Here is a 24,151-nt window from a genome sequence, read left to right on the forward strand (position 1 = left end):
TCTGGCTGCCCTCCCTGAGGACAGAATGCCTACAAACAACAACTATCAACTCCCTTTTGGATAGGCAATGCATATTAGTGCTACTGGTGCATCAGTATAAAGCCAATCTGATGTGTGACATCAGAAAGAGCTATGAGGTCGGGGTAGATTGGACAGAATTGGAGGAGTACCCACCTTCACTTTGGAGATTTTTGCGGGGTTACAGGGGAGGTATTTGCCCTGACTGTAAAAGCAAGTAGTGCAAAGCTACATGCTAGTTCAGCGTAGCTTAGAGAAGTCTGTCTTTGCAATGAAAATACCAGGTTAGTTAGAAAGCATAAAAACCTTGTCATTTCCACAGTAAGAACTGCTTTTTTAACTCCATGCCATCCCATTTCCTTATACTGAGAAGCATCTAATCTTGAGCTCCAACCCACTGAAGTTCATGGAGCTCACAAAGATACCTTGGGCCTGAAAAAATGGATGAGTTAGATGGAATTTTAGCTCATTTATTTAAAAGCATTACTTACAGATCATTTTTTTCTGGAATTGTTGATGTATGATCTTTACAAAATTTCTTATCTGCTGCCGCTTGAATTAATCTGAACAATTTCCTGAACTCCTTGAGTTCAGGAGCAACAGTTCTGTTTTCTTGTTATGGAAAAAATATTTTTTCTATAGTTATCAGCTGAAAGTAACAATTAGTTAAATCTAGGAAATCAGTGGCCTTGGGCACTTCCAGCAAAATAAATATAACTTCCATCTTCTTATCTGCAGACCTGTAGCAAGGTGATGATGTAGTTCTAAGAAAGAAATTAAAGATACAGGTGAAGAAAAACACCTATGAGACCTGAAGAATCCTACAGAAATTGTTAGATTCTTTGGTTTCTTTAACCTGGAATATTAAGTATTCCATTTTTGAGGAGACAGCTGCTTACATCGCAATATCTACAAGTCATTTCCTTACCGGAGTGCCTTGGCTTTACTTAAAATAAATATATTTTTTCCAGATTCTGACTTCTCATTACAATCTGAGATGGGAAACAATTTCAAGCTCTAAAAGAAAGTCTTGACAGCTAAATGACTTCCTGTCTGGATCCACTGCACAATGCCTTTCTCTTTCTACTTGTGGAAAAGAAATCACAATAACTGAAATTATGCCAAATAAAACATTTAATATATTTTTAAACAAGATTATTGCTGCAGGAATAAAACTTGTTGCTCAGCCTTTTCCCCACCGAGGCTGCCCCTCCTCTGTGAGCAGACACTTGTGCTGAGCTACAACTTGCTTGCACCAAGCACTCTGTCATGCCGAAGGGGGAATGCTTCAGGGCAGAAAGTGACCAAAGTGGTCCGTGCTGTGTGCAAGTGTCTGCCTGCTGAGACAGCTGTGAGGTGTGGTGTCCTCCCTCTTTGATGGATGGAGCTCATTTCCTTCAACTGTGAAATCTAATATCTCTGAAAGAAAAATCAGCATGGGATTAGACACAGACATTTGTTCTGTATGGTTTGAAGAGGTGTGAAGGATTTGTGGATCTTTGATTATATTTTCACGCCTGAAATTTTCTGCTTTGTGTTAAAGAGTTGTGCACAGAACCATAGAATTATTAAAGTTGGAAAAGACCACTAAGACCATCTAGTTCAACCAACAAAACATCCCCACCACGCCCACTAACCATGTCCCTCAGTGCCACATCCACATGTTTCTTGAACACCTCCAGGGTGGTGACTCCACCACCTCCCTGGGCAGCCTGTGCCACTGCCTCACCACTCTTTCTGAGAAGAAATTTTCTTATATCCAATCTCAACCTTCCCTGGCACAACTTGAGGCCATTCCCTCTCATCCTATAGCAGTCACCTGGGAGAAGAGGACGACTCCTACCTTAACACAGCCTCCTTTCAGGAGTTGTAGAGAGCTATAAAATCTCCCCTGAGCTTCCTCTTCTCCAGACTGAAAATTCCCTCAGCCGCTCCTGGTAAGACTTGTGCTCTTGCATTTACTTTGCTTTTTACAATGTAGTCACAAATGTAAAAAGTTCGTTCTCTGAACAGATTTTTAAAGTCTTAGAAACCACATTGTTTCTGAGAAGAAAGGCTGTTCGGGGAAATTATGAGGACTGGATTCAGCAATGAATAAGAAAAAAGAGCGAGGATATACTGGAGGTCAGAGTAACATGCTCTAGCATGTTGTTTTCTTCTGTTTCCTTCTCCTGAGAGGTGATTAGGATGTTGTGGTCATCGAAAAGTATTTTCTAATGGTAAGCTTTAATGCAGGATGCAGGGCTCAGAGTACTCAGGTTCACCCACTGCTGCTGCTCTTTCCCTCTTGGTATCTTTTATTTTCAACAGAGAAAAGTGAGCAGCTGAATAACTTAGAGGGAAAGGAACAGCAGTTGCAACAGGACAAGTTTGGAGAAGAAGCTGGTTAAGTTGGTTGGGGAAACAGGCTCATTGGAAGTATGGTTCCTGGCTCAGGAATGATGGCAAAGTGGATTTTCTGACTTCCAGCCAAGTAGAAACATATCCTTTTCCCTGGATGAAGTAAACCAACTTACTTAAAAGCTTAATAGTAAAGTAAGTCTGTATTTTTCCCAGGTTCTGGCTTCTGTTTCTCTTTGTGTATCAGAACAGGAATGAGCATTGACACAGGCTGCCCAGAGGTTGTGCAGTCTCCTCCCTGGACATCCCCAAGAGCTGCCTGAAGGTGGGCTTGGCACTCTGCTTGGGTGTCCTGCTGGTGCAGGGGCTGGGCCTGACAGACCCAGCCTTAGCTATGAGGTCCATGTGATTCTGTGAAGAGGAACGGGTGCTGTATGCAGCTGCGAGTCACTAAGGAACCTGGTGTCTGCACTCTCACACAACCACTCAGCCCCACCATGGGGCAGCAAGCTTTGCCGGCATTCACTCTGTAAATGGTGGAAAAATACCACTTCACTGTGCAGAAATACCATTCCTTTTACAGGCATTCTGCAGGTTCAGAGGGAGTCGTTTCCTTCATATTAGCTACTTCAGCTGAGTAAGCTGTTCATTTGGAGCTCTGAAACAACAAAGGATTTGAATAATACAAAACTTCCTCTTCCAAATAAAGTAGATAAAGAGGGTGATAACTACTAAACCCAAACTTACAATGTGTATGTATGACATGCAAAAACAATCACCTCTTACAATTTGTATCAGCCTTGCTAGTGAACCATCAAGTTCTGAAATTTGAATGTTTTTACAAAATGACCTTTTTCCAATCCACCGCACTTGAAAGACATTATAGTTAATTAAACCCGTTGAAAAACACTACCTTGGTGTTGACAATTTATGATTAAGGTGACTCTAACATAAACAGTGAAGAAAATTGCAGTGAGACAAGCAATTTATTTTTAATAAGAGAAGAATGTAAACATAAAAACAGAAAAGAATTCAATGAAGACATGGTGTTATGTAAATTTAGATATTTATGATGCATCCTCTAGGCACTTATTTTAGCAAGTTATATTTAGGCTAAAGGATGGAACTGTTTCCTGGTCCTGCTGTAATGAAAGTCAGTACAGGAGATAACTCAAATGCATATGGAAATTAGTTCTAAGCATCAAGCCTTTCTGTCTTCTAATTTTAAAAATTAATTTAAAATGATGATTTAAATTATCTTGCACGTATTCTTCACTTGTCAATGAAAGTGACCTGTGTGGTCTTGAATGTTTTCCTCATATTAAAGGAGATGTGAAATATTTGTGTTGCTGTATTTACTCTTTTGTATGTTAAGTGGCAGTCTAAATTCATTACACACGGCAAAGCTATCTGCCCCCACCAGAAGCCTTCTTGTTTCCTGACTCTTTTGCTGTACAGTTGAAAATGATTGAGGTTCAGAACCATGTGTACGTAGGATATATAAACAAAACTACTTTTGGGGAAGCATGTCACAACTATTTGTTTAATTTATAAAAAGGTTATTAGTGAGCTACAGCCTCAAGTCGCTTAACATATTCACTGAATTTAAACATATACATTTCAATTACTTTTAGTATTAGTTGCTTGTTTATAATATATGAGCTGACTTGCATTTGATATGATATATTCATAGAATCACATCATGGTTGACGTTGTCAGGGCACTCTGGGTCCGTCTGCTCCTACCCCTGCCCCAGCAGGGATATGCAGAGCAGAGTGCCAGGCCCAGGTCAGGTGGCTTCTGGAGATTGCCAAGGAGGAGTCTGCACAGCCTGTGGCAGTGCTTCCTGATGTTCAGGAGGAACTTCTTGTGTTCCAGTTTGTGCTCGTTGCCTCTTGCGCTGGCAATGGGCACGACTGAAATGAGCCTGGCTCCATCCTCTCTCCTCCAGTTCAAACTCTCTTAGCCTTTCCTCATAGTAGAGATGTTCCAGACCCTTCATTATTTTCGTGGCCATTCACTGGACTCGCACTCGAGGTGTGGCCTCACCAGTGTTTGATTCACCACTGGTGAATTCATTATATTATCAGATTCTCAGAATCATAGAACAGTTGGGATTTAAAGGGAATTTAAATATCTCATCTAATTCCAATCCCACTACTGTGGGGCAAGGTTGCCACCTGCTAGATCAGGTTGCCCAGTGTCCCATCCAACCTGGCCAGGCTGATCAAGCTTTATTTCTCTTTGTGAATCCATGCTGATTACTCTGATGATTTTCATGTCCTTCATGTGCCTGGAAATGGTTTTCAGAATTAGATGTCCCATCACCTTTCCCAGGGTTTGGGGTGAGGCTGACTGACTGGTAAGTCCCTTGGTCCTCTGTTCTGCCCTTATTGAAGGGAGGAGTGACATTTGCTTTCCTCCCATCTTCAGGCACTTTTAGAAGTGGCCTTGCAATGACATCAGCCAGCTACCTCAGTACTCATGGATGCATCCTATTAGGGCCCTCAAGTAATTCCTAACCACCATGGGTACATCTTCCTTACAATATTATCCATAGAGGGATAAATGGTATTCTTACTTGTCCATTTTATGATGCAATTGCCACACCTTACCTATGTTTTGAGTTTGTTGTTGAATTAAATCACTCCCTGAATGTCCTTTTCAAACTGAACTATTCTGTTTCTGATTGTTAATGTCATGCAAACAGCACATATTGCAGGAAAAGGTGACAGCCTACTTTCTTGTTTGAAGTTCTCATAAGCCCTGTGCCCAAATGCACAGATATTTTACAGATTTTAGAGCATGGCTGGCATATAGCTGCAGCTGAGGGCAAGACTTGGCATACAGAACTTTTAATAGCATCGTGTCCCTTAAAGGAAGTAGTCTACTAAACACCTGTTATACAAATGCCCCTTTATTGGTACTGGTGACCTTGACCTGAAAGAACATATTGAATTAGCAAATCTAAAGTGAACTGTTTATTAGCCCCAAAACATGTCTGTAGCTGAGATTTTGCTGTATTTTGTTAGCAGTGATCACTTATATAGACAAATAAAGCTAAAAATGAAAATTATATACATTTGTGGTATATGTATCAGGTGTAAAATAACATAGATAATAGTTCCATATTGCCAAGAAATCAGGAAATATGTTAGGTATCAAATGACAGATCACTCTATGTTTTTACCACATGCTTAGAAGCTAGTTATATCTGCAATTAGAAGCAATTATTTTCACATACATGCTTGATTTCAGTAGCTGAAGATTTAAGTAAACCACCAAATATCTTGGGATTGTTTACACATTTTAAATAAGCTGTTTATGACAGACATATATATTTGTATAGCCAACAGCATTGGTTCTGTGCCAAAAAGAGGATGACAAAATGCACTATCAAGAATAATACCAAGTCAGGTAGAGACTGTACAAATCAGAGAGAGTTTTTAAGAAGTCTGTGGGATTTCTGGGATGTAATTGAGGGTGCTAAGAGAGCTTGCTGATGTCATTGTAAAGCCACTCTATCAATTACAAAAGGTCAAAGGAAGGTCCCAGACAACAGGAAAATGATAAGTATTATCTCCATCTATAATAAGAAACAGGAAACTCCAGACCAGTCAGCAAACCAGGGAAAAATTGTCACATGTCCTCATGAAAGCTATTAGCTTACGTGTGAAGGACAAGAATGTGACTGGAGCAAACCAAGACAGGTTTACCAGGAGTAAACAGTGCATAACCAACCTCGTTGCCTCCTGTGAAGGAGGTTAAGTGAAAGAAAGTGACCCTTCAGTTGATGGATGCAGAGAGAGCTGTGGATGTCATAACTTGATGCAAGGTGTTCAGCACAATGTTCCTCAACACCCTTGCTGACAAAATGGTAAGACGCAGCCTGGGAGATGGACCACAAATTTGGTAGCAAACTGGCTCAGTAGAGCTCAAAGGGAAGGGAAAAATACTTCACTGTGAGAACAGCTAAATATTGAAATAAATTGTCCAGAGTCATGGTGGGCTCTTGTAGCCCAGAAGGCCAACAGTATCCTGAGCTGCATCAAAATATGGGTGGCAGCAGTGTGAGGGAGGTCAGTATCGCACCCTGCTTTGCCCTCATGAGGCCCCATCTGGAGTCCTGTATCCAGGTCTGGGACCCTCAACACAGGGAAGTTGTGGAGCTGTTGGAGTGGGTCCAGAGGAGGCCACGAAGATGATCAGAGGGCTGGAGCACCTCTCTGACAAAGAAAGGTTGAGGGAGCTGGGCTTGTTCATCCTGGAGAAGAGAAGGCTGCAGAGACACCACATTGCAGCCTTCCGGTATTTGAGGGAAGCTTATAAACAGGAGGGGGAATGACTTTTTTACATGGCAGATGATGACAGGACAAGGGGGGATGGCTTTAAACTAAGAGTGGAAATTTAGGTTGGATTATAGGAAGAAATCCTTTACTCAGAGGGCGGTGAGGCGCTGGCACAGCTGCCCAGAGAAGCTGTGGTGCCCCATCCCTGGAGGCGCTCAAGGCCAGGCTGGATGGGGCCCTGGGCAGCCTGAGCTGGGGGGGGGGGGGCAGCCCTGCCCACAGCAGGGGTTGGGCTTTGAGGTTCTCTCCAACCTAAGCCATTCTGTGATTCTGTTGATCCTGTGGTGGAATCTCCCTAGCTGGAGATAATCAATACTTAGTCAGAATACGTAGGGCTTCAGGTTACCTAATCTGAGGCCAACTTTTTCCCCAGGACGGGGGACAGAATGATCCCTAGAGGTCTCTGTCAGCTCCTGAAGCGTGCCGTGCTTTTTGAGCTCTCCCTGTTTTACCTTCCTGCGGAGAGCCAGCAGATGGCACCGTTCCACAGCGGAAGAAAATCAGTAAACGGCCGTAAGATGTGTTTCCTCCCGGGTTAAATACTAAATTTCATGCCAATTTAGGAAAGGGGGTTTAATAAGAACCACTGCTAATTCAGTCAGGAGTCTTAAGAATAGTAAATAAAAAAAATAATAATTAGTGTTCTTTTTTGTACGGGTGATGTGGTTTGTGTGTTCAGATGAGGTATCACTAACTTTGCTACGCTTTCCTGGTGTGAAGTCTGCCCCATAGATTAATGGTGGTCTCCCCTGGCTCTGCCCTTCTGACAGGAAGACCACTGACCTGCTAAGGAGCATCTTATAGGTACCTTGTAGGTAGGTAGTCCCATGATCTCATGTACATGTGTGAGCTTGTTGGAGTTTGGCCTCCAAAGACATGTTGCCAGTCAGCAATGGGATGGGGACATGGCCTCTCGGAGGAGGCATTTGGGACCCAGCTGTTTACAAGTTTACCCTGCACTGCATTCCTGGTGAGTGTCTGTGTCCTTGGGAAATACAGCTGCAGGGAGCACGCTGCAGAATGTTTTTGATCACCTTCCTATGAATGGAAATGGCTCTTAGGGATGATTAGGCTCCATCTCATTTCATTGTAGATGTATTATGCTGTTGGTGATACCGTACTGTGGTATAAGCCATGAATATATTAAAACAAATACAAGCTTAAATATTCCTGTTGATGCAAAAGACCTCTGGTTAAGTAGGATTTGCACTGGTAAACATAGATGAGAAAGTGAGCAATTGTAATGTACTGTGCTCAGATGCATCTGGTACAAGTGAATGTGCAGCTGAAAGGTTTTCACAACTCTTGTCAGCTTTTATGTATGCAGTACCCTAATCTTAGGGAGGATCTCAAGGAAATTAGAGGATATGTAAAATAAACAGTTTTTATAAACTGATTACTGTTTACACCTGAAAGCTTTATGATTACTGTCAGCTTAGAATGAGTGCTTGAAATGAAAGCTTATTTATAGCATAATAGAGTCATGGAATCATTAAAGTTGGAAAAGATCTTTAAAATCACCGAGTCCAACTACCAACCCATCCCCACCATGCCCTCTGACTGTGTCCCTCAGTGCCACATCCACATGTTTCTTGAACACCTCCAGGGATGGTGCCTGCACCACTTCCCTGGACAGTCTATGCCACTGCCTCACCACTCTTTCCAAGATGAGATTTTTCCTAGTATCCAGCCTGAAATCTTTTTGATGTTGCACTTCTTAGTATTAAAATGCCATTTCTCTCCTAGTTAAGGCCAAAGATGCTGCTCAAACTGAATAGTTTGAAGAAGCTTAGTGTGGTGAATTAGCAGTATATTTGTGTGAGTGACAAACTGAGTTATCAGCAATGGGCATTTGATTGACTAATGGTGGCAGTGGTGTAAATTGGATGAAAATTGTTTAAAATGCATTCAAAACAATACTCACAGGACTTACTGCTATTCTCAGAAGCCGTCTCTTTATAGCAGAGTGGTCAGAGATCCGTTCTGACAGGGAGGAGGAGAATGAACACCTTTCCTCAAGTAGCGTCTTAGCCAGATTTGGGAGAGGAATTTGAACCACAGCCCTTTGTTTCCTGTGGAATTTGTTTTGCTGTAGGCTGCAGGGGAGTTGGTATGGTTTGCTCTGGTCTTTGAAACTGCTCCTCTGCAATATTTAATGGATTAAGAGGTGAAATCAAAACCTCCCCAAAGAATTCCTTAATCACCATCACAGGTTCAGTCTCTTTTTCTGCAGCCAATGATCAGCATGTTTACAGCTACTGGAACTGGTTGAAAAGGATGGATGTAGTGGGTATCCACCCTTGCTTTGAGAAGGACACAAAACTTTTAACTCAAACTTTTACTCATGAGGAAACAAAGAAGAAAGTAATGAACTACACTCTTCTGCAAGTGCACTAAGATTGTGCTGTGGAGGACAGGACAGAATTTTGAGGCTGTTTCTCTGCACTTACAAGCTTCCCCTTGTGTGTTACATAAATTACCACAATGAATAAGTTAAACAGATTATTTTCTTTTGAAAGTTTTTTTTTTCCCAAAAGTGCTGTTTTTCAATGTTTTGGATTTACACAAATAAGTCTGTATTTCAATTAACCCACAAAACCAGGGATCTTGAGTCTTGGCAACACTTTAATAGCATTAATGCGGTACTTCTCAGCAAGACTAAACAACTCACAAATGGTGTGATGCTGGAGTAATTACATTGCTGCTTCTTCTGGAGCTCATTTGTTGCAGGTTAGTCCCATATGAGATCTCTGTGCCATACTCCATTCCACAGTAAAAGGCCACACTTGATCATCTTAATTTCTTCTTATATGTCACATGTGCTTCCATGTGGAAAAAAAAAAGCACTGCTCCTTTTCATCTCAGTGTTGAGCACATCCTGAAGTTAGCAGACAAGGTGAAGTTTCAAAACAGAGGTGGTTAAATGTGTTAGTGGAAATGTACAGCCTCAGAGGTGGTATAGCAACCAGAAATTAAGGCCAAAAGGAAATGGACAGAACATTTCAATAGAGCTTCATCAAGTGGGTAGAGTCTGTCGGGTCAGCTGCAAGCAGATGATGAGCTGTGGAGATCTTAGCCCCAGGAGTGTTGGAATTTTGGGAGGTATGTTTGTCTCAGTCTGATAATTGAGTACTCTGACCCCAGAACCCAGTCAGAGCAAAGAGTCATGCAGAATAGCATATGGTTATTTTCAAGCTAATTCCCTTTCATATTAAAATAGTGCCATTGAATATATGCCATTTTGAATACATTCCATTTAATTATATCCCAGAGTGGGGACAGAAGAGGAGGAGAAGAAAGCATACATCCTTAGAAATGTGATGCAATACACAGGAAACACACTGACTGTAGGCACATGCATTCTTCCTGTGGTCCTTCCACTGTCAGGTGAGTATGGGAGTGTGTGTGCACAGCAGCAGCTCTTTCTAGAAGAACTAAAATTGTCCTCGGTCCTTTCATTTACTGTATGGGAACTGCTGAGTCACAGCCTGTACCACTGATTGAGCACCTGGAGGAAAGACCCAGTCAGTCCTGGGAGCACAGGTGAAGTCAATTCACTGTGTGACCAGAAGGGGTGGAGCCAGGCTGCACCCCTTTTAGGCCTCATTTAAGGGCTGACTGCCCCTAAGGGAGAGTTTCTTTCTGGAGATCCCTCTTTGGTAGAGCCTTTCCCTCTGAACCCAGAATCTTCTGATGTGGGTGAGCAATCTTTTTTCCTTCCTTTGTAGTACCTTGCTATCGTGCTGGTCCTTCCACCTCTTTTGTAATGCCTTTTCTGTGGTGTTGATCTTTCCAGTTGCTACACTTACCTATGGCTGTTGATCTTTAAAATGTGTGACACAGTAAATTAGTTAAAAGAGCTTGGATGTTCTGTATGTTCACTCAACAGAACCTTTATATCTAAGCTTAGAAAGGTCAGAATTTTGGTATTATCTGTGTAATAACTGTCTGTATGATTATCTACAATAAATAATTGAATGCTGTCTTCATCTTTGTAAAAATGCCCAAGAAGCTCAGGGTTGGAATGGGATTTCCTAAGTGTTGTGCAACATATGGCCACAGAGGCAGGTTAACAGAACTTTTACTCCTAAAACCACAGTCAGTTTGACAACATTTAAGGAACTCTGCTATTGCTCTGTAAGATGTGCTGTCTCCTTACTGGAGTGATTCTGCTGGTTTTTCTCTATTCCTTTATGAAACATCATTCAAAAAGTTTAAAACCTTCAGTTTCATTTTATGGTATTCATTTTTTTTCCAGACTTTCTGTGCATGTCAACCATCAAATTTTATCATTTTTGTTTACCGACTCTGGACTACATAATATCCTTTTTCTAAAACACTGCCAAATGTCAAGCAGAGTGTTATAAATCTTTTAAACAAACAACATTTATGCTTGCCGCCTTCTTTATTTGTAGCCATGTGTTGGTGGTTTATTAGTCTGCCTCATAACCAGATCCTCACTATGTGTTTGTATAATATATGGAGTTCAATTCTGTGGCTTGTGCAGCCAACTTGGCAAGCACTTCTGCTGTAAGGCTCGAACTTCACATGAGGCAATTATGTACAAAGCCATTTAAAGCTAATACAAGATGATGTGTTGAATCCCATGCAAATTAAAACTACAGAGCACCACATCTTGTTGACAAGGTTTAAAAGAAAGTGCATCATCCCTTTAGCTGGCTAACTTGAATTAAAATGCGTTTGTGAATTGAGACTATGTCACCTAATGTTTTTCTAAAACCAAAATCTTGTTTGCATTTGTAAAATCATCCTCTGAAAGGACTCCTGGCATGTTCTGTGTTGCAGATGTTCTAATCAAAATCTTAAGTACACAGAGTTAGTGCTTAAGATAATAAGGACCTTTAACGCATATTCTATGCCAAATTCGAACCTTGAGGACTTAGAATTGTGGAACTGTGAGCAGACAAACAACGGGCCAACCCATCAGGCTTTGCATTCTTTCTGTCTGAGAGAGCTTTTCATACTCAGATATGACTGAAGTAAGGCTAAATGTTGAATGTCAAAATTTGGAGACAATAGCAAGAAAAATTCTAGCAAAAGTTGCTTGGGTTTATTTTTAACTAGTGGAAACTATATTGGACTTACATTATCCTTGCGAAGAGATTGCTTATTGATAAGTTTTTAAATTGCAATTCTTGCAGAACAAAGATGCTAACACTTCGATACTTCGTTCTAAAGCTTACAGATTCCACTTTAAAGGAGGCTTTTCCACTTAGGAGATGAAAACAAGAGTCTGTGGAATGATAAGTCTTTATTTTGGATGGATCTCAGCTCCTGATGCCTATGCCTCTGGGGAACATATACAACATCTCTGCAGAGAGGGAATAGCCTTAGTCATAGCTACCAGGGATTCTGATAATACTTCATAGAGTTTAAAAAGCTTTATATCTTTCAGGATTTTTTTAAATGGGGTTTTTCTTAACATATCAGGCTTTCAATTTAATCAAGGCCAAGTGCTGGATTCTTCTCCCGTACTTAACCCATCTCCAATTGTATGATTTCTGGTATGAAACAATACTGTGCTCAAACCTTTTGTGTGTTTCCACAGCAAAGTAACTCTGTCATGGACGAACTGCAGTCAGCTGTGCTGAAACTGAAATGCCTCTGCAGTGTGTGGCCATGCAATAACAGCTAGAGCCTTGTACACTGGAGGAGCTCACTGCTAGTCATGGGCAGTGGGCATACTGCTGAGGGGAAACTGATAAACTCATTTTTGTGCTTATCATCCAATTGCCATGTAATTGGCTTCTGATTAACTACAGGACAACTCAAAATTGAAGAGAACAGAAAAAAGTCAGGCTGAAAAAACTAGATGAAGTTCATGATCATTAGGAAGAACAGCACCACTTCCAATGGCATGCCTTTTTACTGCATAAGTCTCTTTTACAAGAAGGAAGCAGAGGTAAAGGAGAAAACAATCAGTCACTCAGAATGCTTTCTACTTGACTGAGGCAGTTGGTCCATGGCTTCACTTCTTCCCTGACACCTTTCAGGCTATGTCATTTGCTTCCTCCTTTGTGTCAGCTCTGGTGCTTACTGAACCTCCTGCCAAACTGCACTGACCTGCTAATGCAGTGTCTTCACTTTTTTTTTTTTCCAAGTAGTTTATATGCATTGCAAAAGTTACATTGGCTCATGGAGAAATTTGCTGAGCAACAAACATGAGAACATCAAGGCAACAGGCAGTGTGTGGCTGGTAGAAGTAAGCTTTTATGGTAGTTCACCAAGTTTCATGAAACTGCTTTATCAGCAGTGCTGGTATCAGAACATGGGAAAGAATAACATGTTCTCAAACTTCACTGGTATGGTTGTCACCATCAGTGGTGCTTTATTCAGTGTTCTGTTGAACTTCTTGTATGACCTCACTTGTATCCAGGGCCCGGAAGACTTTATCACCTTATCTTCCTACTGCTTGCCTCATGCTAAGCAAAAAGAGATCCAGCCATTGCCATCCCCAGCCTGCTCCATCTCATAAAGAGATCTCACAACTTTTCAGCCCCTGAAACTCATCTGACCTCACATCTATGTGGTGAGCCAGAGCAGGCTGTAAAAGAAGCACCTCTATCTTCAGCAGAGTAGGCTTGGGTGCTGCTGAAGATCCTTGGTAGCTGTGGGCAGGAGCATCTGCCTTCCAGCTTGGATTTCGGTGCTTCTAAGGCCAATGGAAACTGCTACTCTGCTATATCAAAGTGGTTCTATATGCCTTTGGTGGTATGTGTACCATTGCATGTAAACCTTGGCAACAAAGTTGTGTTGTCTGAGGAAGAATTAGAAAGGTCCTGGCTTTGTTCAAGATGGAAGGAAATATGTTCTACTTCAGGATCCTAAAAGCTCTACTAAATACATGTTCAACTAAACCTCTCATTACACTGACTGACAGAAGTAAATAGGGAGAACAAACAAATATCATGACAATCTTCAGGAAAATAAAAATATATTATTTTGAAAAATGTGTATGGTAATTATATATATATCTACAAAAAACCTAAACTTTATTTGGATTTTCTTTCTTTTTCTCTTTCTCTTTTCTCTCCCTCTCTCTTTCTTCCTAAGTAATCAATTCCACATTTTGATTGTGTATTCTGTCTGGGCATGGATAAAGCCAGTGGCTTCTCCCTGAATTTTAGTCTTCTGCTTTATTGTGTTCATTTGTGTATATGTACAGAGAAAAGCACCTCTGTTTTTTTTAAGTTGCATTCATATTGTACAGGCATAGGAAGTTGATTTTGTAGGGAGAATCTATGGAAAAAATGAGGGAAAGCAACCCTATGTCCTACCTAGTCAAATGCAGATGGGAGTGCTGTGTTGCACATGTAGAGCCTTACACTCATGAGTCTGACCAAGAAGTCACAAAATCAAAGCATTAAATTATTTATTCCATTCAGTTCTTTTCTTTCTAGATGTGTTGTGTCATTGTTGTTAACATTAGCAAATTTGCCTTCCAAATATGAAGTGCTTTGTTTGTTTTAATGTAAGTGAAATTAATTCTCTTGATTCCATAGCAGAAGGGCTATCAGAAAATGCCTAATATTGTGAAATTTTCATTATTGTGGCAAATGCAGCTGATGTGGAGAGGGAGCAGATGTGCTGGGCCAAGGCCTGGGGAGTATTTGTGGAGAGCCAGAAGCCTGGCTGAAGCTGGCTAAGCTCTTGGGAGGCTGTTCTGTAGTGTGTTTTCTTTGGAGACAAGAAGTTCTTGCCCTTTCCGTTCTCCTGGCTGCTCTTTCCTATTCCTGCAACCCTCTCAGTTGTGCTAACATAATTGTTTGTGGTCTGTGCTATAAACTCATTGATATGCACTAAGAAGAAAGCACATTTCCATGGTGCAGGCAAGGAATTGGGACGCAGGGTCAGGAATAAGGATCTGAGAAGGGAGGAGATGGGAATGAGATCAGATCTTCATATGCCAGAATTGCCACTAAAGGAAACAAATAAGTCAACTACACCCACCAAAGACAGAGAGATAGAAAAAATACTTTTGGAGGGAACTGAAACAGACCTTTGTAGCTAGTTGCTGCCTGCCTGCCTCCTTCTTTCATGTTGCTTAAAGAAAGCATAAGGATTGAAGGAGCAGGCAAGCTGGGAAAGGAGATGATGGACTTATAGAAAAGCACATCCGGCAGGTGCTGGCTAGCTTCACTGCTTGTGTTTAATTGCTGGCTTAAATTACTCTTCTCAGCCAAGGTTTTGATTATTTTGAATCAGCAATTTTGTTAATGTATTGCAAATTAGTAAATAAAGTATTACTTTTATTCTAGTATATCATTCTAGTTGAGCTTCATGTTCATCTCCTGCTCCTCCATCTTCAGGTGGTGGTGAAGTCTTGCTTCCAGCTTTTGCTTACTAGCTGTTTTCAGAGCAGTTTCTCTAATCCTACTGGCTCCTCCTCTTTGTCTCCACCCCCTAACTGGGCTTTCTGCAAGGAAAATAATGTCAAAGGAGTATTACTGTTAGATGCATTTGCTCGATTCCCCTACATAAAAGTAATTCTAACAAAGCACTCCAATTTCCTTTGTACCCTGAGCCCTGTGCTGCTTTGGAGTAGCGCTGTGCAACTGTGGGAGGGTGGCTGTGGGGGCAGTGACCTTTAGCCAGAAATGCTGCAGTGGGCTTTCATCCCTGGTCTTGAGACAACAAACATCTTTTTCTCTTTCCATTCCTGTGGGGAGAGTCTGGTTTCTAATTATGTTAAAAGACTTTCTTTTCTTTCCTTAACATAGCCCCAAAGAAATATGTTCCTTTGGTATTAGCGTTCTTCATTCTTTAGTTACTATTAAAGTGATTTTTGTTCTCCCTTCTCTCTCTTTTTACTTTGGCAGAATCTCCTATACCGAAAACGACGATCCAATTAAATCTATGAATGTTGTTGTGGGGAGAGCATTCTGAGTTGCTGGAGACACTGTTATCGTATTTGTGTCAGATTTGGCTGTTATGAAACAAATCAGTATGCAAAACTTTCTTCAGCTATTTCTGAGTGGTAAGCTCTCTTTTGGTATAAAACTCTCATTCACTGCAGTTACTGCTAAAATTGAAAGTACTCTTTCTAGAAGAAGAATTAGCTCTATGTGACAAACTTTACATGACACTTGCCTTAAAAATGGACAATGCTTTACACATACTTCACTAAAAACACCTGTAAATTGTTCTACTTGTGCACTGCATTTTAGCTGACCTGAGCACAGCCACTGGAAATGCTTTTGTGGAGATAATTGCGGAGGAGTAATGGGTGCTTGATGTCTTCCTCATCAAAAAAACTAAGTTTTGAGGGTCTCTGCTAAATCACAGGTAGCGCTTGCTTCTCACTGTTAGTTGTCTTCACCTGTGTTTCATCTCAGCAGTATTTCATTTCATCAAGAGATCCAGAGTCATCTGTACAGAGGCATGATGCTTTTTTCTGTACTTCTGGTAGCTTTCATACTCAAATGAGAGGTCTCTCTGTCAGTGGCAGCTCTTTGAAACTCACCTGAGAGAGCTGATGCAAGGTCTTCCCATAGCGAGACATCTGACGCTTGCTTTCTTTTGAATTTATGCACAGTATTTGTAGATGGATAGCTACGTTCAGCAAAATCCAAGCTAGGTCTTTTAAAGAAAAGGCTGTGTGAAGGTTTTGTAAAACAGTCTAAGGCAGCTTGTAATGTTTTGGGCCTTTTCATAATTTATGGAATGAAAGGGTGAAAATAACCTGAACCAAAGTACTCAGCACGTATTTATCTGTAAAACTTTTCTCTTGTAGGTCTCAGTTCAATGGCTTGATACAACATCCATTTTGTTGTAATAGAGCACTGCTGACTTTTTCTCCCCATGAAGTTTCAGTGGCATAAAACTAAACATGGCAGTATTTGCTCTACTATTCTTTTTAAAGGAACAACTCTTCTCATGTCTTAGGGGAAATAATGAGACATAGGCTTTAGCTAGCTGCCAATGATTAAACCATCCAAACATCAGAGGAAGAACATATTAACTTGAAGTGGCAGGAAATTTAAGGGCAAACTTTTTTTTTTATGGAAGGGAGTAGACAAGGTATCTAAAGTCTGAATTCTGGTGGAATATAGTGGAGAAAAGCTGCAGATGGATTACTACGGTAACACTGAATAACGATGCAACATTTCAGACTATAATTCCTATTGGAAATAGTTATTTGAAGTTTTAACTGGAAAATGAAAACCATACATTTTTGTTTTGAAATACTTTTAGGTCTTAATATGTAATTCCAGAAGTTCAAGGTGAAAGACTGGAGTGTATGGAAAACAGCAGAAGGATTAGATGGAAATCACCAGATTCTATGTAAAATGACAAATGTACTCCAGAAACTGCATTTCACTTGACACATTGCTTAGTACAAACATCATAAACCACAAAAGTCTAACTTTAGAAAGATATAAATGTTAGCAGAGCTCCTGTAATTGAGTTATACATTGAAGTAGCTTGTTAGATATCTAGGATAAATGTTAGAAGTAATGCAGTTTGAAGCACTTTGAAAAAGGGAGAGCGTTTAACTTCATACATGAGTTGAGTTAGAATATTAATGTGAGTATAATTCTGGAGATTGATTAGGTGTCCTTAAAACTTGATTTTCCGCAATCTTTTTATGCAAATCTTGAAATGAAGTCATAGCTTTATAAAATAATACCTCACTGTAGCGTGCAAGGGAATCCATGGCTGTAAAGCCATGCAGATGTTTTTGTCAAAGTGGTGCTAATTTGTGTAGAAACCCTGCAGGAAAAAAGGCTTTTTAACATTTGGAAAAATCTTTTTTTTTTTCCCTTCATCTCCATAGATACAAAAAGTGTTCTGGACAGGTTCTGTGAACCAAATTCACTCACAGCTTAAGCAAGCATATCAATAATATCAATATTCTTTGTGACGTTTGGCTGTGAATTTTGTCTTGTGATACTGAGATTCATCCCTAACTTCCGTTTTGTTTCCTTATTCCTGCCTTCCATCTCCTGGGATTTTATTTCCTCATGCAGCTTTCCATCTCTGTCAGTAAAGTCAGAAGGGAGAAAATGGCTGCTATTGTCTCATTTTCTCTCTTACAGACAGCTGTGACTTGTTTTCTTTTTAAAAAAAAAAACAACTGTTTTCTGTAGTTGTGATGGGCCTGGATGAGTGTACTGTGAGTGCATAGACAAAATGAGGAGACAAAGGAGGTGGTCTAGGAAGAGATTTAGGGAAGACCCAAGGGACAGACAATACGGAAGAGACTAGATAGGAGGGGATGGCTAAAACATCCACCTGCCTGGTGCAGGGAACTTTGGTATGATGGATGGATTCTCCTTGATATAGAGAAAAATGTTGTTTGCTTCCTCCTTTCCAGAGTAACTCTTGAGGTTGAATTGTTTGCTCACATACTGAATTTAGGAGGCATCTTTGCTGGAAGGGGAGACAGATACAGTAGACAATATTTAAAAATATATATTTGTAAAACAGCATGTTTATGGAGGCCTGACTTATAATTTGTAAATGCTTAAGGGGGCTGTACTGAGGCTTTCACATAGAGTAGGGTAATAGAGGCTTTTTAGTAATGGCTGTCTCAGTCAGTCCCTGTGTGGGAGATCACGTTTGATTTAATTGGCTGTTTATTCTAGATGCCCACACAAACGCTGGTTTGTATTTGACTTCCAGGCCTCTCTCATGTAATTAGCTTGGCTGAAGCTCTGCTCAAACTGCAACTCTTTAGCGATGCTGATCCACAGCAACATCTTGTAGCTTTGGATGTTGGGGCTCATCTGAGGCAAGCAAAAGTAGGTAGGGAAGTGTTCTAGCCTACACCCTACTGGCAGCTGACAGTAGTTGAGGCACAGAGGTGCTCAGCCAGTGGAAGGTATCCCTTCTGGCCTCAGCAGTTACGTGCAGCCAGCCAGGCAGTTCAGCAGCTGCTTCACTCCGATTTTATTTGCAGTTCTTTGAAAACCTCAAAGCAAGCATTATGGGCTTATAGAAATAGCCGGGTGTGCACAAGACATCTGCAGGTTTCCTGGCAGTGCTTTCCTTCATGTGTTGTCGTAGGAAAAAATGCTTGCACTGTAGTATTTTCTCCTGGTTTCCTCACTTAGTGAAATGTGCTTATTAGCATTAACCATTGCAGCAAAACCTATGGTGCATAGCTTTTAAGTCTTAGTTTATTTCTTCTGCTCTTTTTGCTGCCTTAGAAAAGGAAGAAGCAAAAAAAAAAGTGTAAGTCTCACAGCAGGTACAGAAGCCACACATCAGTTGTTTGCTGAAGTGAGATACAGTATTCTCTTTTTTAGTGTAAGGATTTTAGGTTTGTATTTACTTTGACTGTAGCTAGCACTTGTTGCATTATTCTGTATCCTCTGTTCTTCAAGGTAAAATATCCAGTAAATAGAGATTTTGCTATTTGTGATGATTTCTTGATCAGGTAAGTAAGCTGAAGCCAGGCATTTACAACTAAGGCAGTCTTCACAGACAGGAGTGCTTGTTATTTAAGAATCTCCTTCTGCCTTCTTGTGTGAACTGGGGAAGACTGCATCCCAGTATTACTGACTTGTTACTCCATCTCTCGGTTATGTTGCAACCAGCTCTTGAAGTCAGCTAAAGTGTTGTATTCTGCCTTCACAAATGTAGCACGTTGACATTCCAGATAAATTCTCAACATGCCATGCTTTACTGAGAATCTTTAGATTTGAGCTGCTTAAATTTCCACCAGCAGTGAGTGGTCATACTTTCTCAATCTGCTAAAGCTGATTAACATTTGAGTGGCATTTTTCCATGCAACATTTCAACATAGAAAAATCAGCAGATAAAATAGATATGAAGTGGTAGTTTACTTAATTTATCTTCAAATCAGATGAAAGCTTCTGCCATATTAGTTCATCCCATGAATTATAATTCTGTTATTTATTGTTCCCCATCCATGCTTTCTGTAACATAGTCTCTCCTGTTGAAGGAGCACAGGATATTTAGGATTCCCTTCACACTGTGTGTTTTCTATCTCTGTCCTTCAGTACTTTGTCTTTCAGTCTTTTGCTGTGAGTTTTTCTTACACTGGGAAATGTTTTGTGGGATTACTCTGCTTCTATGGTCCTGAGTCTGAAAATTCTGTGGCTGACTCCTGATTTTTTTTTTTGTCATCTGTCAGCCTTTTCTTCTTTGCTGGATGAGATGGACAGGTCTTCAAGCAGAGATGTCTTACTTAAAGAATCAATTTGAGAAGATTAGAGAACTGTAAGGCGTAACATCATGAAACAAAACCAAAACAATGTCAAAACCTTGTGAAAATGATGGAGTCCCATCCATCACTTCAGGAGAGAAGCTGGGAGCAAAGTTAAAGCCTTCAGAGCACTGGAACAGCTGTTAAGTACATGCGTGTGATTTGTGTGCTGTGGAGCTTTATCATCCATCTGAAGACAAGTTCTAACATAACTCTTTTCTCAGCTTCCTTATACTTTTAGAATCAAGATTCTCTGAATTTTATAAAGTAATTTTGCTGATTGCATGTATGCAGTAAATGTTCCATCTTGTCACTTCTAATTAGCAAGATATATTTCTTGTAACGCTTCATTTCATTGCAATCATTTTTTATATGATACACTATAAATCATGTTTGTGACACAGTTTTCCACTCAGAATGAAAATAAGCATTATATATATGTATATATTTGTGGTGTTATGGGAAGAATATCATCAGTGCTTCATTGCGCAGGGCTTGTCTGTACTGCTGTGACTTGCATGAATAGCTGGAATCCACTGTAGATGCCTGTCTGAGGTCTAGTTAATGTCAGATTGGAAATCCTAACAATAATATTTTAAATAATATTTAAAAAAAAGACTACCAGCATTTCTTTGAAACAACCCATCCTGTAGGGGGTCCAGACTTGCTGATAAAGCTGCTTGTGTAGTTTTTTTATGGGGTGAGCTTAACAGTTTGGAGGAAGAGCAGTAGGAACAACCAAGTCAAGGTTGGCAGTATGAGAAAGCTTCAATCTGCCCTTGTTCCTAGAAAACTCATTTTCTCCACCATGTAGTTTTGATCCTAGAATGCCTGTGCTTTATTTGTCTGTCCTTTATACTTTATCTCTCCTTTATGCTGTCACTGTTGTGGTTTAATCTGGCAGGTGGCTAAGCACCACACAGTTGTTCACTCCCCCATCCCACTGGGAAGTGGAGGAGAGAACTGAAAAAAAATAAAAAACAATGAAGTAGAACTCATGGGTTGAGATAAAAACTATTTACTAAGATAGAGAAAAGAAAAAATAGTTGTGACAATATGTGTATGTAAATATATATGAATGTATGTAGCAAGTGATGCACAAGCAATTGCTCACCACTTCCTGACCCATGCCCAGCTAGTGTCTGAGCAGCAGAAGAGAGTGAGATAACTCCCACCCCCTTCAAAACTCCGTCTGCATGATGCCATATAGTATGGGATATTCCTTTGGCCAGTTTGTCAGCTGTCCTAATTCTGCTTCCTCCCAGCTCCTTGGGCCCTTTGCTGCAGATGGCCTTGGCTCTGTACAACAGTGCATAGCAGCACATATAAACATCAGTGTTATCAGCATTGTTTTTCTCCTAAAACCAAAACATAACATCATAGCAGACACTCTGAAGAATACAATTCCATCCCAGCTGAAACTAAGACAGACACTTGGACCTAAGTGAAAGGGCACAGAATGATGGCCTTTCAGTCCTTTTCCATGTGTGAGACCTGATGGCACAGACCATTAGGAAGCCCAGAGGAAGCTGATGGCTTGCTGGTAGTGTAACAACCTCTTCTGGCCTACTGTTATAGCTGTATAAAGAGAAACATTGTAATCAATCTGCTTTAAGGCATGCTGTCCTTAATCACTTCAGCTTGGCACATGTATTTTTTTCCCTCTGGTAGGCAAGTTACTCCTACCACCTGTGAGGACAAAATTGATCACCTCAGTTTTTACGCAAATGAAAATCCAGTTGTGTGTGACTTCAGATTCAATATTTTGTCATAGGTAACAGCATGGTACTCTGCCCCTTGCACCATCAGAGAATGGTTCACGTCAGAAGGCCCCACTGGAGGTAGTTCACCCCAACCCCCCTGCTCAAAGTGGGGTCATGTGCAGCAGTCTGCTTGGGTTGTACTTGGTCAGGACATGCAAGGGCACATTACTAGCTCACATTCAACCTAGTGTCCACTAGGATCTCCACATCTGTCTCTGCAAAGCTGCCTTCCCTCCTGGGGTGCTCCTTCTCCCTCGATGAGCTTCATGAGATTCCTGCCTTGTTGATTGTTGATAGTTGATGTTGATTGTTGATAGACTTGATAGTCTAAGATGTCTCTTCCAACCTTAAAGATTCTATGGTTGTTTGATTTCTTCAGCTTGTCCAGGTCCTTCTGGATGGCAGCATGACCTTCTGCTGTTCAATTCTCCTCTTGCATTTCTTTATGTGGCTCTGCTTTCCTTAGGAAGTATAAAGATATTCTGTAGACAGTCTCAAGGTTCATACTAGTGTTAAAAATAGGAAAAAAAAAAAGAACATATTTTTCCAAATGTCTGGTCAAATAAGAGCTTGTTTTGGAATGTATTATATGGAGTACTAGTGTAGAATGGAGTATTAGTGTAGTATGAAGTGGTAAAATTTAAATGGCAGAAAAATAATGCTCTGTAACTTCTCCCACATGTAATTTCTTATCCTAGTAATTCTTCTGTAGCAAAGTGTGCCTTGCTTTCAAAGAATGAAAAGAAAATGAAAACTGTTTTGTGTTAAACGTTGTTTCATAACAATTAAAATAGTGAAATAATCCAATCTTTTCCTGTCTTTGTAGCAATTGAAAGAGGTATTGAACATATATGAGGAGAGCTGCTTATTTTCACTTATAATTTTGGTGTTGTAATGAATTTTTATTAGGATTTGATTGCAGACAAGTGGAAGAGGTAGTCAGTTTTCTCAGATACAAGGTTTAGATAAGAGTGCCTTTATGATCAATAGGAATGTGGGTTGCCAAAGAACACTGAGCTTTTGTCTGCGCTGTGAAGCAGCGGGTTGTTTTCATCAGAGGAGGTAGGAGGGAAAAACAAGCAGCACAGCAAGCAACGCAGGTTCCCAGTACCCACACAGGGATCAGGAGAGCCCACTAGCCTGCTCCCAGCTTCAACTCCAGCTCTGCATCCATCTCCTCCTTCCAGCCTGACAGCCATCTCTGTAGAAAATTAAGAGCCTGTAAGTGTTTCTGTCAGAAGTGCGTGACTATTTGGTTGTCCTCAACTTGAAGTGGGTTCAGCCACCATTCCAGTCAAGGGATGACTTCAGAGGAAAGGGCCTGCAGGGTAATAATGATGAATTATGTCTTCAGGCTGCACCTTTTTTTAGTCAGAAAGTAGTTTTGTACTTTACTTTTCATGTTAAGCATGTAGGGATCTGTAGAAATTAGCTGAACATCTGGGGATTGAAGGAAATTGATGGAAAAAGAAGCACTACCCTCTGCTTTATGCATGTTCTTCAAGAGAATAAACTAACCACCTGCTTCTTTTCAGAAGACTTCTTTTTCTTTACAGAAAGTTAAGCAGCAAAACTGAATTAAAAGCAAGTTGTAGACCTGACATGAAGTTTTAGGAGGCTCATGGCAGGCTGGATGGACCCCGTCATAGACAATGCTATGTCGAAGGAAGTAAACTGTGCACGTGTAAGTAATGTGGCCACATAATCATCTCTTCTAGCAAGTTTCTGCTCACAAGTGAGTGATACAGAGGTCCAGGTCTATGCAGTGGTTTATACAGGATAGTTAAAACAGATCTGGAGCAGGGTAGCCTCCCTGTGCAGCATGGTGCTGCGCTGAAGCTCACGTAAGCTGCTTTTCACCTGTCTTACTTGCTGGTATCTGTGTCTTTGTCCATAAGGCATCTGGTCCCTAGTTGGCTTGCTCCCTTACAATGAGGACAGAATTCATTTGTTGCTGGCTGCATAAGTGCACCCAGAGTGTCTGAGCAGCAGTACAACATGTACAGGGGAGCTATTTCCTAACTGAGGAAGTGGGAGATAATGGATTCCATCTGGAATTGAGGACAGATAAATGAAGAGAAGAAAAAGCATCAACAGTTTCAAGGATGTTTGGGGTTTTTTTTTTTGGTTTTTTTTTTTTGCTCTTTTAATCTGTTTCTGATAGATATGAAAAAGGAGGCTGGGGACTGCAGATCAGAAGGAATCCAATTTTTCTGTTGCAAGCTCTAGGCTGACAGAGGAAATCTTTCCAAGCTGTCCATGAGGCATAGTCAGAACATACACAAAGCAAAAACAAAACAAAACTAAAAAACCCCAACCCTAAAGCAGAGCAATACAAAACAAGTAAATAAAACCCACAGGCTTTTTCCAGTGGACGTGAAGAGTATTATAAATAATGGGAGGGATTGTTTTGGAATAGCTTTAAAGGAAGCGCTCGGAATCCCATCAGAGGCATTCATCTTATGAATGAAGTGTCTCCTGGGCTG

General features: G+C 40.6%; 1 long non-coding RNA gene across 1 annotated transcript; it reads left to right on the forward strand.

Moving 5' to 3' along the window:
* LOC110392740 lies at window positions 10,332-20,483 on the forward strand. The gene is made up of 3 exons (XR_002434595.1): window positions 10,332-10,406; window positions 15,548-15,705; window positions 19,831-20,483. It is a non-coding gene; the product is annotated as an uncharacterized LOC110392740 (long non-coding RNA).

The sequence above is a fragment of the Numida meleagris genome, chromosome 1 (assembly GCF_002078875.1).
Source record: "Numida meleagris isolate 19003 breed g44 Domestic line chromosome 1, NumMel1.0, whole genome shotgun sequence".
Classification (NCBI taxonomy): domain Eukaryota; kingdom Metazoa; phylum Chordata; class Aves; order Galliformes; family Numididae; genus Numida; species Numida meleagris.